At 33.0% G+C, this 19,901-nt stretch overlaps 1 protein-coding gene and 1 non-coding gene across 5 annotated transcripts in view; both read right to left on the reverse strand.

Annotated features, from left to right (window-relative positions):
• Positions 1-19,901, reverse strand: part of sick (sickie) — a 975,074-nt gene that overhangs the window by 905,247 nt on the left and 49,926 nt on the right. The gene's annotated exons all lie outside the window — the stretch shown is intronic.
• TRNAA-AGC (transfer RNA alanine (anticodon AGC)) lies at positions 11,225-11,297 on the reverse strand. Its single transcript has one exon. It is a non-coding gene; the product is annotated as a tRNA-Ala (tRNA).

Consider the following 19,901-nt stretch of genomic DNA (forward strand, 5'->3'; position numbering starts at 1 on the left):
ATTATTACAAATTCCAATCTGAGAGTAATTATGGAATGTATTCATAGCAGAACTATTGTTATTCGAACCAAGATTTTCCAGTTTGTAGCTGGACGTCTAATCATAATTTACCTGCTAGTTAAATATTCATTGGGAATGGCTGAATATATTGATCATTTAGCCGTCTAAGCACGGTGAACCTGAGTGAAAGTGTAAGTGCTATCTCATTTTTGAAGTAGAACATCTCAGGTGATGGGTCACAGGTTCTCCTAGCTCACTTTTGTACCACCAACCTCTTGAGAAGACTTTCGGTTCAACAATATGCTAAATGCCTACATGCCACAAAGATATTAAAAAGCAAACATACCTTCTTCGGGATCCGAACCCAGTCCTAAGATTATGGCAGTCAGCTACCTTATCATTATGCCAGCAGAGAAACCACGAAAAGCATACTTGGTTGAATGTATTAACTTCTTGGTTGAGCACAATAATAAGTTGAAATTATTTTTTCACCAGATGAGGTTAAGATAAACGTTTATGAAGAGGTTCGAGAAGTCTATGTAGAAAGGAATAGCGTTCGTAAATGGCGGCACAATTATTTTCGCCTATAAAGGTATTACCTATAAAGGTAATCACCTATAAAGTAGTAATCACCTATAAAGGTGATTTAAAAGAAGGAAAAATTTTCAAGTACGGAGAATGTTGAAACAATAGTACTTCTGCAAAAAGCAAATTCTGCAGTATTTAAATGTATTGAAAAATTTACAAGAGCGCAATTGTTTACTAGCCAGTTAAACTTGTTTTCTTCTCCATAAGTTTCATCTTTTCTTACGGAGAAGAAACCAGGTTTCTTCTTTCACTTTACTCATTCAAAGCAGAATTATACAAACGTACATATAAATAAAAAAGAGTTTTTTTATCTACAGATTTCTTGATTTAGTAGAAATATGCTCTGTTATGTGTTAGCGTCTCCTCTATATTTGGCTTATTCTAGTTCGGATTTAGAATAAGTTACTGTCTCAAATGGTTATCTCAAACAATCTGTCATTTGTAGCAAACGGTCTAAGTTCACTTCTCTGAGTAGGAAAATATTATCGCTGTATTTCTGTAGTATTATTTTTTCTGAAAATTGTTAGAGTTTGGCTTGCTTTGAGAGCATAAATTAGTTCCATACTTCTAACAGACATAAAGTGAATTACTGCAGTGTCTTAAGTACCATGGGATAATAACAACATCAACCAAACAACTGTGGCGATGTAGCTAAAGAAACACCCCAATTCAAATTTAAAATATAGACTAGTAGTCAAAGATTACGTAATTAAATTTATGCCTAAGTTAGCTCAAAACTCTAATCGGCGTAAAAATTCACAAATCGGCAGCAATAACGAAAAGCAGAATAATTAAAAACTTATCAGAGCGTGCAAGAACTACATAACAGAAACACGCTTTGTCTTACAGTCCAAAACCCTCAGCTTAGATATCCTCCAACGCATTTACATTTCTGGTGAGAAAACGGAAAGGAGAAGTTATATTATATTAAAGGCTGAAATTATAAATAATTAGTTCATTTAACTAATAGCATCATCCATGTACGCGTTTTTGACTTACCAAGAAGTAAGGAAGATGCTATATGATTCCACGAAGTAAAATTCATTTTATTTCACATCCGAATATGTAAGAATTCCATAATAATAAGGAAGCATCACTATACGTCATGTGGTTAAGACTGCTAGCCATTTGAGAACGGTTTGCGATACACATTGGCGAGTTATTATCTAGCTAACGGAGGTCGTAATAATAATGAAATGCTAAAATTTATTTGGTTTAATTTCGTTTCGGGTAAGAATCTAGGTAATTTAAAGAATTCTTAAATGATCTAGATTCCGATATAAAAGCCACTTACTTAACATTTGCTTTACTATGAACATTTATCTTTTTGCAACAGTTATCTGTTTGTAAACAAACTTTTTGCATTATGAAACTACAATTTACGAATTAATTGTTTTTGTGATTGTGGTTTTCTTGTGTCCTCTTTCCAACATGGAGCTTCTGTAGGCTCAAAAAGTGGTGCATTTCGCCTACAATTATTCAGTTTTCTATCGCAGCCGTCTTTCTAATCTTCAGCGTATTCATTTAGGAACGATGTCGTGCTCAAGAATTCCGTGTGTTACCAGTCAGCTTATTTCCTTGTGTTTCCAGTGTGCTATTTTCTTCAAGTTTTTCTGCGGAATAACAAATCAAAATAACAGCAGTATGGTTTGATTACTCTGCTAAAAATAGCTGTAATCTAGATTGCAAGGTATAACAAGATAATATCCATCCGAAACAAACACAACATACCATTTGGACGTCGTCATATTTACCTCCGCTTTATGGAATTGAATTTTTATCTTAAATTAGCTTAGGAAGGAATTAGGAAACAGACAATAAACTCTATTCTGCACTAGCCTCGCCAGTGTTTGAGTTATAGTTATTAAAGATCGCTGAATACTGAAAGTTTAATCTGGGTTCAATACCAGACAAACAGGACAGCTTTATGTTTAGGTTTAACGGTTTTCTACCTGTGTAACGTAAATACAATCAGGTAAAGTGAAATTAATTTCCCTTAGAAGTTCTCCAGGAAGGCATCTTCCTTAAGCAAATACACACTGTGTGCTTTGTAATATTCAAATTACCTAACCTAACCTAACCTAACCTACTGTCAATCAATCAATATTTCGTTTCATATTGCAGAAAGAAAATTTTACTCGCTGTGCTTTCCAAACCATAAGAATTTAAAGAAGTTTTCTAGTTATCTTTTGTGAATATAATGCGGAGCAGATGTAACAAGTTTTAAATTTCATTTCGAACTTTCATTCTTTCATTCCTCAAGTTCTAGTTAAATGAAACTTATGATTCTCAGCGGTATTAAAAAAGTCAGAAATTCCAGAATACAATAATTTTAACTTCAGCCACAAAGGATAGTAACTGACTGACTGAACTTCAGAAAAGTAAAAGGTTTGATCTCTTAATTTCTCCATAATCCTCTCTTTTCAGAGCCCTTGACATTGAGAAATATTCTTCTAAACCTCCTTCTCTGTTCCTATTGAAACTCAGACCACGGAAAATCTTCTCTTAATGCCGTCTAAGAGTAGGTAAATCTCTCAAGGGACAATAGCTCTTCCCGTCTCAGGATGTATAAATGAATTATTAGTAATGTTCCATCGCAAATAGAGATATTCCGCAATATGAGTTTGATAGACTTGTTGTTATGAATGTTAAATTGCATATGAGGTGAATATTTAATTGCAATTTGAGTTTCTATGTTATGATGAAATCCGGTGTATTGTAATTTCTTCATTATGTGTGAAACGTACGACAATTTTAAATGTAAATATTTATGATGCATATTCAAACATTAAATAGTAAGAATGTTTTATTGGCAGCCTCATTTCATGTTTGCGCAAGGTCGAAACAAACTTGATTGTATAAGAATTTTGCGATTAATTTTGTGTTGTGTAAACGCTTGAACTTCACTGGAACAGAATATAGTATATGATTACAGAACCTTTTTTTTTTTAGTTTCCTGGACCTCACAAAAGCATTGACGAGGAGGTCAAAAGAATAGATAACAATAAGTGCTATAATTAAATGCATTATGTTACATATGCTCTTATGGTAAAAGCACGTAATAACTGTCATAAGAAGTTTATTGCCCGTTGATAATACTGAAGAGGTCTTGACCGAAAAAGGTTTAAATTCAAAAAGGTTGCTAGATCTGATGTGTTGCCAGATAAAAATGTTGCCAGACATGGGCGTCACTTCCACTCTACCAGATCCAGATTATTAAAATACCTAGTACTGATAATAAATCAACTGTTTTCCAGTTACCATGAAAAGTTATAATCCAGTGGAGGTGTTGTGCACTATCATAACTCCCCAACATTTCAATTATTCATCTTAAGTCTGCAAAATTAAACTTGGCTGTGTGAAATGTGATGACCTTGCAAAGATATTGACGGTGAGGTCAAAAAATAGATAATATCAAGTGCTATAATTGCCAAGCCCTCATATGGCTAATTATGGAAGATGTCCTAATTTGCTCACAACCAGCAGAACATAGTAAATAAAAAAAAAAAAAAAGGGAAACATTTTTCCGAGCTCAGATTCAGGCATTTCACTGAAACGACTGAGACTGACAAAGTGCGTCCTTAAGCAACGTTTGACCTTTGTCAGAATTGGGCTTGGTTTGAGTCTTCTATTATGGCAATAGGTAAATTGAAATCCAAGTCTGAAATTTAAGAATTAAATCCAACCCAAGCTTACTAAGAGACGCATCATTGTCAAGTATTTCCAGGGTTATGATTCGAAATAAGAGTAGTTGTCAAATCTGGACAAATTGTTTTCGAAGCAAGAGACATGAAAAATGTGCAGTGCCCTGTCTGGAACTTAAACCTGGACCACTTGAATGTGCGTCTAATATGCTTCCAGTTACACTACGATCTTATATAATCCCTCTTTTAAACGGCAACTGGGGATTAGGAGACGACCCAATCGCCAGATACTGGTGCTGACGAATTATCACAACCTGTTAATTCGGGCGCCACATGTAGAGTCTTTTTAAAAATTTTCTTAGCAAGGTAATCGAAGAATACGCTTCGAGTGTACTTCCAATTACACCACGAAGGTTTCCGGATAGGAAAGTATCTTATTACATTTTGCATTAAATGACATAGCCCAACGTTTTTTGTAATTCATCATGTTATTTAATAACTGCAACAACGTATAAATAAGTTTTTAGTTAATTGATATAGGTGTATCTTTAATATTTAATTCTAGAGACCTGTTGCTGAATCTGACAGAGTATAACTCACTATATTAAACCGTTTATTATTTTTTAAAAATGTAATGTTTTTTAAAAATGTAATGTTAAAAAATGTAAGTTAGTATATTACTAAAGGTTTTCTAAAATACTGCAAACAAACGGCGAATCTCATAACAAATAGTAGTAACTTGTTTTCGCACTAAATTAATTTAAGATCATACAACATTTTATATATAATATAATATATACATCAGTAAAAATGAAATATTGAATCTTATTTTACATTTGAAAAGCTTGTTTATTTCTACTTTAAAAGAATACAACAACATTTCCAAGCAAAAGGGTCTGCCTAAGAGGAGGGATGTCGTCTTCAAGAGCTAAGAAATCTAGTTTATATTCTTATCACAGAAACGGAAAACCACGGGAATGTTCATTAAAGGCAGAAATACTCTCTGAATTAATTTGGATACTTAGCGAGCAACCTTACAACCGCAAAGACTTGGAGATTTAATTTTAAATTAACTGAGAGCAGAAACTAATCTTTCCGTTTCATAGCCGTTTTCATCTTAAGCTTCACAAACTTCGTGGACGTAGAAAACACGTTAAAATTTGTTGCTTAGGTAATGTACTGTGCTTCGTTTTTGCTCTGTGTATATTCGTCAATATTTAGGAAAAATATCGTCAAATTATAAGTTGCAAAAACCGTACAAAATACAAGACTCCATTCATCGAGTTCTACTTTTAGATTTAGTCAGTTAACACAGTGCGTCCTTAAAAGACATCATCTGAAACAAAAATGGTGCTAGATTGCAATGAGATATGTCTTGGGTAAGATATTTTCGGCTTTTACGACGGGAAAATTTGACAGTCAAGAGTCATACAGGCTTATAAATGGAGTTAATTTGTACTGTCGAAATCGCAGCGCCATTTATTGGGAAGAAAAAGGGAAAGGAAGAAAAAAAGAATGAAAAAGACTGGCTGTCAAAAACGCGTAGGAGAAAAAACTAGGAAAGAAAGAAGAAAAGTGACTGTGGACTTGAATGTACTCCCTTTAAAACCTAAAAATTGCATTGAATTATTTATGTAAGTGTTTTATTTTTTCTCAACGTACTAGTAAAAAGGTTATATTAAATAAGAGTCTGCTTAAACAATATTTGCTTGTTGGAGATTTTATTTGTTACGATGATAACTTAATTTCGTTTGAGGTAATAAACATGCTTTCATTTTTGGAGAAAGCTTTTTCCTATCAGTAGAAACTTTAAAAAAGCCACAATAGCATTGTAAACAGTTTTGAATTGCTGTTTATTTATGATATGTTAATAAATTATAATTTAAAATTAAAATCATTAATATAAAAAATTAATGATTATAAGAGAAATTTACTAAAATTATCTGATTTGCAATGAAATTTCAGCTTAATGATTGAAAATTGATCTACAGTTTTATTTTGGCTGATTGAAACATACGAGTTGATAAAAAATGACAATTTTTCATAAAAAGAAATATCTATATTTGTATGTGCGTATAAAATATATTAATTTAAAATACTGCGTAAGAGCGGTATGAACGCCGAACATTGGCTGTCCTATCCGAATAAAAATCTTGATTAACTGGTTGGGTATATACGAGTTTTCGTATTTTTCCCTATATTTAGCATGAATATAAGTCAATTTCTCTTGAAACTTTGTCGTTGACTGATGTTCACTTGTCTGACTTAGAGTCAGCCCAAGACCTCGAAATTTCTCGTGGCAAAGATTACGCAAGATTACGCCTGCAAGAACACCTTACAGGTGACAATGCGAATTAGCTCAGTTCCGCCTCCAATTTTGATGGAGAAACCCCTGGAGGACGCGACCGAGAGTCTCCCACCACTCTTCCCTACAACCAACCTCATAAAAGGGTTTCGGCTTACCGCATATTTAGAGTGCCCTCAGGTGATGATTATACATTTACAAACATCCATGCCTTCTCCGGGATTCGAAACCGGGCCTTTCGGCACGGCAGTCAGTGACGCTAACCACTATACTGGTTGAGCGGCTTCTCTTAAAATATTCTCTATACAGGCCTTCGCGTAAGCAGTTGGCTCTCATGCGTATTGCCGTGGACTGGACTGGAATGGATTGCTTATTTATTAGCACATGAATCTGAAAAATCATCATACGTCAAACACACGGGAAGCAAATTCTATTTTGTATATATAACGAATGAAATTGCCAGCTGAGGCAATACTATAATGAACAGTTATTAACCCTTTCCGGCACGCTACCTTTTAAAGTTGGAGTTTTAACGTACACACAACACACACACACGAAAAAAAAAGATAGGCAGTCTAATTAGGCCTAGAGGAGTACACAAGTTAAATTTTGGGAAGATAGCACTTATCGTTTAATTCTGTGGGTGTGCCCAAAGTGGGCCCACTGATTGGAATAGAGCTTCGAAATGAGTGCTGAAACGAGCATTGTTGTCAATGAACTGACCGATGAGATGCGGGTAAACAAAGAATACTGACACTCAGTTGTCCTAGATTATCGGGGAGCCCAGTCTGGGCATACCTAGGGTTCGCCGTTTGATTTTAGGCAATATTTCAAGGTAAAAATTTAAAACTAATATAGAATAAGGGATTAGCATATAGCCAAAAAAATAACAGTGATAAATCGTTAAATAACAGTGAAAAAAATCGTTCATGCAGTGATAAATATTAATTAATGTAAGATGAAAGCATAAAATAAAGTAAAATCCCGTGAAAAACATATAAAATCAAGTAACATCTCTGTACATTAAGCACATTAAAGCACAAAGTATGCATAGTTAAACAATGTTTAAAAAAATCCAGATGTAACAATAAAATCCAGTCTCTCTAAATTGTTCAAATGAATTATGTCATTTTTACAATCAAATAGAGGATCCTTTCATGATAGCTACTAAGATACTTCTATCAGAAGTATATTAAAACACTGATACGTACCCTGTTAAAATGTGTCGCATCGATAGAGTAATATCATATTTCAACAAAAAGGTTCATTTAGCTTTTAATAAATAATTACGAGTAATTCGAAAGCTGTCAATTCTAAGGTAAATTAAAATGATTTCGATTTCTAGTCGCCTAGTAATATTTATCTCTAGCTTTGATGTTTCTATGTTAATTATTCAAGTAATCTTTCCAGAAAATTTGCCATTTATTTAGAATTACTAACTTGATGATAATGGTGATACCTTTAAAAGGAATGAACCAAATGGACATTCCTCAACAGGCCAACGTGTAATATAGGCTCATGGTGATATCCACGATAACACTGCACGTTATTACTACGTGCTACGTAACGCAGCAGTAAATAACATCGTATAATCACGACTCTAAAATTTAGTCTTAAATTTCCACTTCACCCACCAGCAGCTGAGCGGTAAAGACCGGAAAACACTGATACTTCGGTTTCAGGTTTGAGTTTTGGCGTTTTCGTAGTTTTTTCCGTGCGTAAAGTGGATAGGAGATAGTTTTTCTCAAACAGTCCTCCATGAGGCATTAAATTATACACCTATTTTGTTGAATTTCAATTAAATTTATTTCTTCGAATTTGATTAGAAATATATTTCTCATTCAAACGTTGCGGCAAGTCCAAAATACATAAAAACTCAAAATACCTTCATTAAAAACTGTAAAATGTAGAACACACAAAACACCAGATACAGTTAAAACAATTAAGAAAACAATTTTTAGAATTAAAATGAAAGTTTCTCACAAGGAATTCGGCCAGCGTCAAAGAATTCAGAAATCTCGGTGCACGAAAAGTTTGCTTTTGGTCGCACGCTGCAAAAAGGCACTGAAGATGTAGAAACTGACTTAATTTACTATTCTGCTTAGATTCAACTGTAAACAAAGGAGGCTCGTTAGGCTTAATTTGGAACTTAAAAAGTTTTAAATTGTTCATAATTCTACTATAGTTTCATACAGATTAACTAAAGGTATACCAAATTTGGCCGGAACATAAAAACCGTAGATAATTTTTTTTTCCGTACAGTTTTGCCATTGCTCGCTTTGAAATCGTTGAGTTTGTTATTCAAAAATTCGTTAAGTGTTACAAAATATGAATCGATAACAAAACAAATTTCAGATTCAAATTAGGCTTTCCACGTGCCCATATGCCATGGAAGATTACGTTATTCAAATTCCGAATGGCTCTAGGTAAGGTTGTTTTATCACATCGCGAGAAATATACATACAGTCGTGCAGATTCTTCATTATTTAATTTCTTTAAATATAATGCAGGGCTCTAATTTTTGGTGGCAACACTTTGAAAAATGAACCAACATTTACAGTGAACCGACGAAAAATGCCAAACGAAATTAATAGCCCTTCTGGACAAATTGCCCCTGATAAATACTGAAATTTATTTTTTCATAGCTATATTATAGAATTATAAGAAAATTATCCTTTTAGCGTTTTTAATTTACTCTTTTCCTTAAAAGGTAAGATTACGTTTCAGAAAAAAAATGATGAGTTTCGTTTTTGTACGTGAGGTTAGCCATTTAATTCTTTATCGTAGTTACTATGCAGTTACTTTATTTTAAAATGTGATTATCAAAATTTGTTCCAGGAAGTTTGATATTTTCCACCTGCTTTCCTTCATCTGCACTAAAAGAATTACTGGCTCCAGCTAGTTAATCGATAAAAACAACAAAGAAGATAAAAGCGTGTAGAATTTTCTATACAAAAGTTTTAACCGTTTAATGTTATTATCATGTAATAACGGAATAAATGAACGAGTGGTTTCAGAATTATATGAAGCTTTTATCAAGTTATGTAGTTAAAAGGCAACTGAAAATGTGTTAATTCATAAAAGGCATTTCCCTTTAAATATTTTATTTATTAATTTTCCTTACTTTGGGATTACATATTTTAAAAAGTCGTATTATACTAAATTTAGATAAATATTCATAGATTGGTCGAGTATTCCGCAACTATTAAGATAAAACTAGGCAAAAGGATCATACATTTACATTTTTGGTTTAAATTAGGGTCTATATAAATCAAAATTACTTTCAGTTTTTAATTTTATTTGAAATAGAAATAAGTTTGTATTTTAAAAAATTTAAAATTTCTGATTCAGACGCCACATGACTTTTTATTATTAACTTATACACACTTTATTATTAATTATACATTATATTTATTGCTGCACTTCATTCACATTTGTTTCCTCGACCGATTCCTCGATTGACTTTGTTATTAAACATCGCTTTCTTCCCACTCACGCCTTGTAAAATTCAACAGCAAAATCACAAACATTTTTATTATTATTTCCGGTAGATTATTAAGTGTTGCCATTCATTTTTCTCAAGTCCTTTCTCGATTCGTCGTATCATTGTCCAGGTTTCTTTATAAATTTAGCTTTTTAATTTACTCAACTATTTTGTTTTCGTGTATCAACTTATTATTCATATCATTTTATTTGCATTTACGCCACATAAAATTCAGTATCAAAATTATAAAATATTTAAAAATAGTACATCTTTAGAATTCTCAGTAGTGTTGTCATATACTTTCAGCACCACAAGTACTATTATTAATTTGAATACTCACGTTTTTGTTCGTATCACTTTTATGCCCGTATCTCTTTTCAGATGAAAAGATGTTGCCGCCAAATGGAATTGTAGTGTATTATTTTTAAAGAAATAACATAGTGAATATAATCAAATGTGTGGCAATACTTAACATTCTATTTAGAATTTAAAGATATGCTGCTTTTAAATATTTTGCGATTTTGCTGTTGAACGTTATGTGGCTTAGGTGAGAAGCAAATTATCTAATAAATTGAAAAAACAAAATGAAAAGAAAAAAAAAAAAGTTTCATATATCATCTTGCCAGGAAAATTAAACATTGACGTAATGAACTGAAAAAAGATCAATATTTTTAAAAAATTAAATATGGTAATACATCATTTTGAGAATTCCAAACATATACTGCTTTTAAAAATTTCGGTTTTCTTCTTGAATTTTTGGTCGCGTAAGTGCTAAGAAAGTGTTGTTTAATAAAAAAGTTAAAAAGACCAGAAAAACGTTGCGTTTGCAGGAATGTGTCCAAAGCAGATTTGTAAACTGCGGGTTGAGGGAAAAGCATCAAAATCTTTCACAAATCCTCTGATGCGGCTTGAAAACCTGAAGCTTTTCAGATTTTCTTTTCGTTATATATATATTATTTCTTTAAACTTAACACATTTGGTGGCAACATCCTTTTATTCAAAAAGGTGATACGAGCAAATTTGATAATTAAGATTAAAGAACCACTGGTGCTAATAATCGTACAGTAAAAAAAAAAAAAAAAAAAAAAAAAAAAAAAAAGTATTTAGAAAGCACTTTTAAAGAAATATTTCAAAGTCTTTAGATTTCTCAAAAAATTAAATATCGGCTAAAAATTTGAAACTAGATCAGTGTTGAAAAAGCTTTGGAGGCGCCGGGTATCGATCCCGGTACCTCTCGCATGCTAAGCGAGCGCTCTACCATCTGAGCTACGCCCCCGACGAGTAACATCGTTTTAAAATCTCATTTGTGTTGTATCTGAGCAAACTTCGTTACGTGACTTGATCTACTTCCAGAAATAAGGTCAATACCACGATCTTGGATAAGAGGGTGTGGCAGTTCATTAATCCTAACTGAGAAACAAACTTTACAGAGACCAGACTGCTTTAGCAGTTTTATTTCATTTTTCTAATTTCAATTTGTAGTTTATGCATAAAATATACAACATATTTTTAAATGATTTCCCTGGTAATCAACTCTTGAATGGCTGGCTAATCACAGAACCATGCCTCCATTTCTCCATTGCAAAAAATAAACAAAATAAGGTGTCAGTAGTAGAATTGTCCGTTTCTAAACTCATTAAATAATTCTGTGAAAATCTTTCTCAGTTTTTATTCGATATAAATGTTGAAATCAAGCACAGATGATTTCAGTCTCTTTCGATTTTAGAATTTAGCTGACTTTTAAGAATCAGAATTAAAATATTTTGAATTAAACATTTTAGAGAATTTATATAAAGAACTCTAAAGACAGCTGTGCATACTAAGCTTCGGAATGTCTTTACATCAGATATCTTAAAATCATTATCCTTTAAAAAATTCGAAATGAAAAGTTCCTAATTTCCAAAAGCTATCTTGTAGATTCAACAGACAAAATGACCATTTGTAGAAAAGCTAAAATTCGAAATTTTATATTTTAAAAAATTCAGTTTTATATGACTACTAAAAGCACAGCGCTTGTCTTGTAGACTCATTTAAAATTAATATAACGAAAGAAGCGTTAGGTAAAGGCCCAAAAAATCTTTTGAAAATACTCCTCTGAAGACCATTTTGATGCCAAAATCGTAACTTGCCTAACTTATATATGATGCTTCATTCTTCTCCTGTTATTTGCTCCGGACGTACCCACATGATAATATGTTCATTTATAAGGCATTTTTTACTCCTTTCAGCATATTTTCGTTGTGTAACGGTAGCACACTCCGCGCGTATTCGAGTGGTCCGGGTTCGAGTCCCGGCAAAGGCAAATGTTTGACGTCTGCTTCAAAATAACCTAATGACTCAACAGATAACGCCCGAACTAAAAGATGGTGGTCAATAATTTCTCACCACCAGAATTTGGCGAATGGGGTCCCTTATCTAAGTCGTCTGTTTAGCTGTTTACTCACGGGTTCGAACTTTAGTAGTGGCAACGCTGCTGTTTATATATCATGAAACGAAATCAGAATTTTCACATATATCATACTGTAGCGATTGTCCTGCTCGGTGACAGCTGTGCTCTGGGACCAGTTTTGGTGGTCTGTGATATTCCTTGCTTAATACAGAAAATCTGAATATCTGTGTTGGTTTCTTCTCTTATTGTTTGCTGCTTTTCCGATTTGTTCCATTAAAGTGTTGATTTCGTCCCTTAGTCCCATTCACTTGGGGCAATTATTAAGGAGATCTCTGCGACCAATTTCTCGCAAAGAATTCATAATATCATATAAATTTGTTGTATTTGAAAATACTCTTAATATTCAGGGGCAAAAAAACGTGATTTTCAGTCCGTGGGGGGGGGGGAAGATTTATTTCTTTTAATTTCATATATATATATAAGACAGATGAAAATGTAGATATGAGACCGAATTCTATACATATATATATGTCTATTCTGTGTTTGTAAGTGTATAAGATTCGATCTCATATTTATATTTGCATGTATATATATGTGTGTGTTATTTGGAAATTACTTAAAAACATGTTGTTTTTTTATTTACTTATAAATATTTGCACTTCACCAGTTTTTTCAGTCCATTTCACTGTCCAGGGTTAATGTTTCAAATGCTTAGCCCTTAACCGAAGGATGATTAATAGTTTTTATTTGTTCCTCATATTGTATATTTTTGACAGCTTAATTGCTTTTCCCATTTGCTTTTAAAAATCATATTTGTCACATATATTCCAACTTTATAAATGATAATGTCAAAATAATATAAATACATAATGTATATAATAATGTTTAATATACACTCATGTCCATAAATTAAGGATACTTCGGAGTCACGCGGAAATCGAAATCTAAAATAAATATATCACCTGTAAAATCACTACACACATCTTCAAGAATCATATGCAAATTTCAGGAAGTAACCAGATGACACCGATGGTCCGTCAAAATGAAGAGAGTGTAAGAGAGTGATATATAAGAAATACAGGCAAAGAAGTAAAATTGTTCGCAGGCGCTTTATAAGCATTTCCGTGCAATAACCGAATAGTTATGACAAAAAAGGACGCATTTGGATGATTTTTTACGTGGTAGAATTATCGGCCGTGTGGAATGTGGGCGTACCCAACTGGAAGTATCAGACGAACTTAGAATTGCCCAGAGTGTCATCTCCAGGCTTTGACAACGATTCCAAGATGATGGTAATGTGAGTAGACGTTACAGCACACGTCGCTCCAGAGTTACAACGCCGAATGAGGACCGGTATTTGGCAGTTACTGCTAAAAGAAACAGGCAGAGCACAGCCTCAGACCTGTCTCGTCAGCTTTCTTCAGCCACTGGTACGACAATTTCAAGGCAGACCGTGTACAGACGCTTAGGGCAGATTGCTCTATATGCTCGTAGACCTGTCAGATGCGTTCCACGTACTGCAACTCACTGTCGCCTGCGGTTAACCTGGAGTAGAGAGCATGCATTGTGGACACCGCAACAGTGAGCTTGTGTGATGTTTTCCGACGAGTCCAGGTTTAGCTTGCAGTCTGATTCTCGCCGGGCATTCATATGGAGAGCTCCAGGTACCCGTTACCACCAAGAAAACATCATTGAACGACACTGTTACGGTGGTGCAGGAGTGCTCGTTTTGGGTGGAATTATTCTGGGTTCCAGAACTGACCTGCATGTTCAAATTGGAACCATGACAAGCCAAATCTATCGGGACGTCATTCTGGAATAACATATTCGTTTGTTTCGGGGCGCCATGAATGAACCATTTGTGTTTATGGATGACAACGCCCGTCCTCACCGTGCAAACATCGTAAGCGAATGCCTTCAATCGGAGGATATCACCCGTATGGACTGGCCAGCATTCTCACCGGACTTGAATCCAGTAGAGCACGTGTGGGATATGTTTGGCCGACGAGTTGCAGCCCGTCAACCTCCTCCTACATGTCTACCGGAACATCGGAGAGCATTGCTTTTTGAGGAGTGGTGTAATATCCCCCAAGATCAGATCGATAATTTGATACTCAGCATGCCTAGGCGTTGTACGGACTGTATTGCATCGTCTGGGAGACATACAATGTATTAACAATCATACCAACCATGTAATATTGATTTTTTGTAAATAGTTTTTTTTTTTTTTTTTTTTTTTTTGTAATTTGCTCCAGGGAGAAAAAATCGCTAATTTTTTTAATAATATTAAACATATAGCATCTTTTTTTGCTCTTTACCTTTTGTTTAATAAATAAGCTTTACAAATAAGTTAAATTTGTTTTGCTTCTAACTCTTCCTTTGCCGGATTTTGCATTATCCTTAATTTATGGACATGAGTGTATATATATGTAAGGTAAAAAATATGATAGCAAACTTCTAATTTTAATTGGCTGTGACCTCTTTTATTTTTTATTTAATTTTGGGACTTCCTCTCTGTACCTTAAAGCGTTATTCAAATTAATCATGCGATCCTACGTAATGCAGTTACCTCTTGCCCGGCCAAATAAATGTTTTTTAACTCGAACTGAAACTTTTGCCTTCCTTCCTTCTTCCTCTGAGTTGCTGCGTCACCTTTCGCTTAAGCTTTCCTCCTAACCAGATGCTTTTGCAAGCATCTATAGCCTGCTATGCTTTATATAAAAATTATTGTAATTGCTCATTATCAAAAAGTATATTGCCTATACAGAAATGATTTTGATGTACCTAAAAGTAAAGATGGTTGATTCGCCGAACTTAGTTTTGTCAACGTCTTCTTTCTGTCTTTCCACTCAGCCATTATGACTATCGGAAATTAAAAGTACCGAATGTTGAATTACGAAGTTTCCAAGCAACGCAGTAAATTATTACACACACACACACACTCACATATATATAAAATTTTGACGCCGTAGAATGCTGAAACGCCGATCCACAAGGAGTAAGAAATTTGGCAGTCACGTTATATTTAATTTAAATTTTCTTTCAGTAAACATGTTGTGGCGGCAATCCAGTTGGCACATTAATTGTGCCTTTTCCAAAAAGCTTACATTTTTGATAACTTTGTAGAAAGAAAGAAGCAGCAGATAGACAGCAGTCTAGCTAGGCCAAAGCGTCGAAAGCAAGTTTGTAATGTTCAGGATGAAATCTCAAGTCAGACTGAGTTAGTTTTGGTTCTCAGAGTATTTTGATTGGATATTTAATATTGCTGTAAAATTATTATTGGCTGCTTGAGTTTTAGTTCAATTAACATCACCAGAATTACGTAAGAATCGTTTGACATAGATTTTTTCTCGAAATGACGCAGTGCAAATAGAGGTTACTATTTTTAGAAGAGAGAAGGGAAATTAATTTACGATGCTAATTCAATATTTTACACATTATTTATTTTTCTTACATATTCCCCCCTTCAAGAAGAAAAAGAGACAGAGAGCCAGAGAAGACGACGTAGAGACAGAGAAGCCTTTTGAAAGAAAAAACGTTAAAGCACTAGCAAATGAAAAAAAAAAAAAAAAAAAAAAAAAAACATAAATCACAAAATTTTGATCCTGTAAAATATAATTTATAAATATAATTTATAAATATCAATTTTTAAAAATAAATTTTTAGAGTTCTATTGAATTTTGTCAGCATTTTAGTCAAAAAGTCTTTTTGTTTGAGAGTTCACATAATCATAATTCTTCTGGGGAGGTTCTTGTTATCACATATCACATAATAAAACTTTTATATAATAATTAATTATAATTAAATGTAACGCACATAAATATTTATGATACTAATTTCCATACTGATAAATTATATTTTAACACCATAAATATAGTAGGAGTAACAGTTTCAGAAATTATGGTTTCACCGTTATTATCTTTCACTTACAATTCCTGACTTTACCAAACTGGAAGGCCTCGCATTACTTCTAAACAAACATATCCATCAGTAGGGCTGTCCTCTTGAGCTAACCAGTGTGTTCTCTGCACTGGTGTCCCAGTGTGCCTAGGAAGTTACTTGAAAAGGCCTCCGTTCCTTGCATAAGGTAACTGGTCTCTGAGAACTGCACTAATACATTCCACAATTAAAAAAAAAGTATAACAATATAAAAAAAAATTACACACTTAAAATGAGAGCCTCCAACATTATCTTACATATAAAGGGTAAAAAGAACAATTGTAGAGAAGAAATTACAGGCCTCTGTTTAGGAACCCAGTAGACCCTCATCAAACTTGATATTTAACATACAATAACCCATAAATTTTAACATGCATTTACCATAATTTCATGTTACTTATCTGTACTAATTTCACTTATTTTTTTCATCTACTTCATTTTTAGAATAATTATAAAATTCGTATTCAAAATTTTCAACAAAAATTCAAAATTCTTTATTTTTCTTACATATATATATGTATATGTAAGGTGTATAAGTGTGTATATAAGGGTGTATAAAAGGGGTGTTTATTCCAAGAAAATACTTCTGGCACATTTGAATTTATCTTAATATTGGTGGTGTAAAATTGAAGAATAAATACCTTTTTTGAATTTAAAAGAGGAAAATCTATCAGAAACATCCAAACACTTTGCTCGAATTGAAACATTAAAAAAAAAACTTTTGCTTTAATTTAAAATTAGGTAATAAAGCACACTTTTTTTGACGTAGATTTTTAGTTAACCTGTATCTATTTCAAGAGTAATCAAATATAGATGTTGTTTAATTAGGAAAAAATATTAATTGCTATGAATCTTTATTTTAAATCTCAAAACCCCTGGAAATGTTCAATAAAGAATAATTTAAATTGCATTGATGTGCAGTATAAAAAATTAATTAAATATTAAAATTAATGTATTTTTATTTCTAAAGAATAATAATGACACCAAAATTTTCATGTTTAGAAAAAATACTCCCAAACTAATATATTCATCCGATTAAAATGCTAAGTTTCCCTTTTCCAAGAAATATAAAATTCTAAAGATTCTGGAGCAAAATATGTAAAAAACGTAACTGCCAGGAGCAAAGGAAAATCACGCGAGGAGCTAGTTAAAGACAGAAATGGTCGGTTTCGGAGCAAACGAGGAATGTGACGTGGGGAACTGCCATTGGCTGAACCTTAAATACGTCGTTTTCCGTAGAACTGATGTACTTAACATTCATTATGCAATACCAAAACACATAAAAAGACACGAACGTAGCCATTTAAGGAATAGGCCTTCCTTTCTTAAGGAGGAAATCGATTCTGCTGAAGTGGTGGAATTTTAGGTGCGGGGAGAGAAAGTGATTGAATTATCACTAATCTTCTAGAACTCACCTAAAACGTTCTGTATGGAGAAATTTCGAGGTGTTCCTGAATAGGATTAGGGTAAATAGATTACTGAGCTTTAAACTCCTGAGTACATTCTCTATTCATTTACTCTACTCTACTTCTTAGAATAAAAAATGTAGGTTCTGGTAGCTTTAAGTAAATTATTTACCGTTTCGGAAGTGAAAACTGAGGTACTTACTTTTTTCTTCCATATAGTTAAAAGAATTGTTCAAATGTCTTCGAGCACTGCGTTCTTGATTGTTATAAGAAGGTCTTTAGTTTTAGACTAAACCAAGTCTGCGTTTGCACTAGTGTAATTCTAGATTATATTTTTAGTTTGAGCTCGAGGATGCATCAGAATAGTTCTTAATATTGTCAGTTAGAGGTAAGGCCCTTCAATAAATTTTAAGTCTAATGTATTTGTGCAAGATAAACAGCTGAAATGTCTGTCTTACTTTTCGATACAGTTTTTCTTGACTTCAAAACTGAGCTATTTTTTCAGCATCGTACTCCAGCACAGAAACATATGTTCTTTAACAGTTATCATACTATTCCCGAATAGCACCTTTCAAATCATGATCACCGTTTCAAAGAGAACCGCGCAAATGTTACTTGAATTTTTGAAGTAAAAAGAAATAACTAAACTAACTGATTTTAAAATCATCTTCCATGAAAAATATATTACACTCCAGTATAAAATATAAAATTAAAGGAGAATTTAGCCTGACAGACACTAAAACCTATTGATTTCGAGACGACTTACAGAAATCCATCTTCCTCGAGAGGACAAATAAAATCTAAGCCTGACTAAGAGTACCCACTCAGCATAATATTTTAATTAACTTATGGGCTCAGGATTCTAACTTAACTATTACAGATTTATTATTCTTTGGCGAGTTACCATGAATCCAATACAGAAGCTTTTCTTAACAATAAATTATCAGATTAATTATTCAATATTAAAAAGCAATATGTGTGTAGGAATGACAGGAAAATAATCAAAATGCAAAACTACCGGCTGTATTTCATTTTGAGGGGAACAAAATTGTTTTCGAAATGGGGAAAAAAGACACTCCAAATGTCGTTCCTTATCAAAATTCAATTAATCTCAAACAGCGCGTGTGAGTAGATACAGTTAAATTTTCTCCGTGAATTCGTTTCACAAATTTCATTTATTTTTCCTCTTGGATCGAAATAAATCGATTGTTTCGGGCAAAAGGCAAAGAAGGATTCAAAAGAAGGTCGATCGACAGATGATTGTCTTTCGAGAACATTAGATTGCAGATGTGTCTCCAGAAACAGAAGGTATCTTCTTTCGACACAAAACGGATTTCTCAGTTCACGAAATCCAAATTTTATATTACTTCTTTTTAAAAATTAAAACTAATCAATATGATTCGTAACAATGTTGGGGACTCTAAATTGTAATTATCATACTAAACTCTTCGGCAGCCTTATTTGCATTTGCTCTGACATAAAGAGTAAAATACGCATTGTATGAAATGTTTATTATTTAGCTTAAATGTCTAAACTATTTCATTTCAAAATAGAATATATACTAGTGGGGAAATATCTGTAGTATTTATAGTATTTAATTTACATATGAGCCGCAAGTAATTAAATATTTCAGGGTGCTGGTTACTTTATTATCCTTTTATTTACAAATCTGTAATAAAACCATTACCTTGTATTTTTATTGCATCTTGCAAACTGCACACATGTGAAAGACAACTGTAAACTGACTTCTATTATATTTACTTACTTTTGTAGAGTTAGAATTTTTTTGATGCCGGAGACGTGAAAATGAGCAGTGTCCTCACCAGGACTCGAAGCTGGACCTCTCGAATACGCGTCGAATGTACTACCGTTACACTACAAAACCATGCAGAAAGAAGAAATGCTGAAAAATGGCAACTTTTTCTCTCAAGCGTACTTTTCAATAATTATATTCAATTTAATAACAACATCTTTAAACAAATACAGGGAATACCTATGGGGGGCAATTTTTCAACTGAAATCTGTGAATTATTCCTTTTTACACAAAAATTTACTTTTGTATGTTCGCTAAATAATGAAGATCATAAATATTACCAACACATCTTTCGTTATATTGATGATGCAATAGCATTCAACAACTTCAACA

Source organism: Stegodyphus dumicola, chromosome 1 (genome assembly GCF_044657685.1).
Source record: "Stegodyphus dumicola isolate Sdum_Otavi_A_Nest chromosome 1, ASM4465768v1".
In the NCBI taxonomy this organism is placed as follows: domain Eukaryota; kingdom Metazoa; phylum Arthropoda; class Arachnida; order Araneae; family Eresidae; genus Stegodyphus; species Stegodyphus dumicola.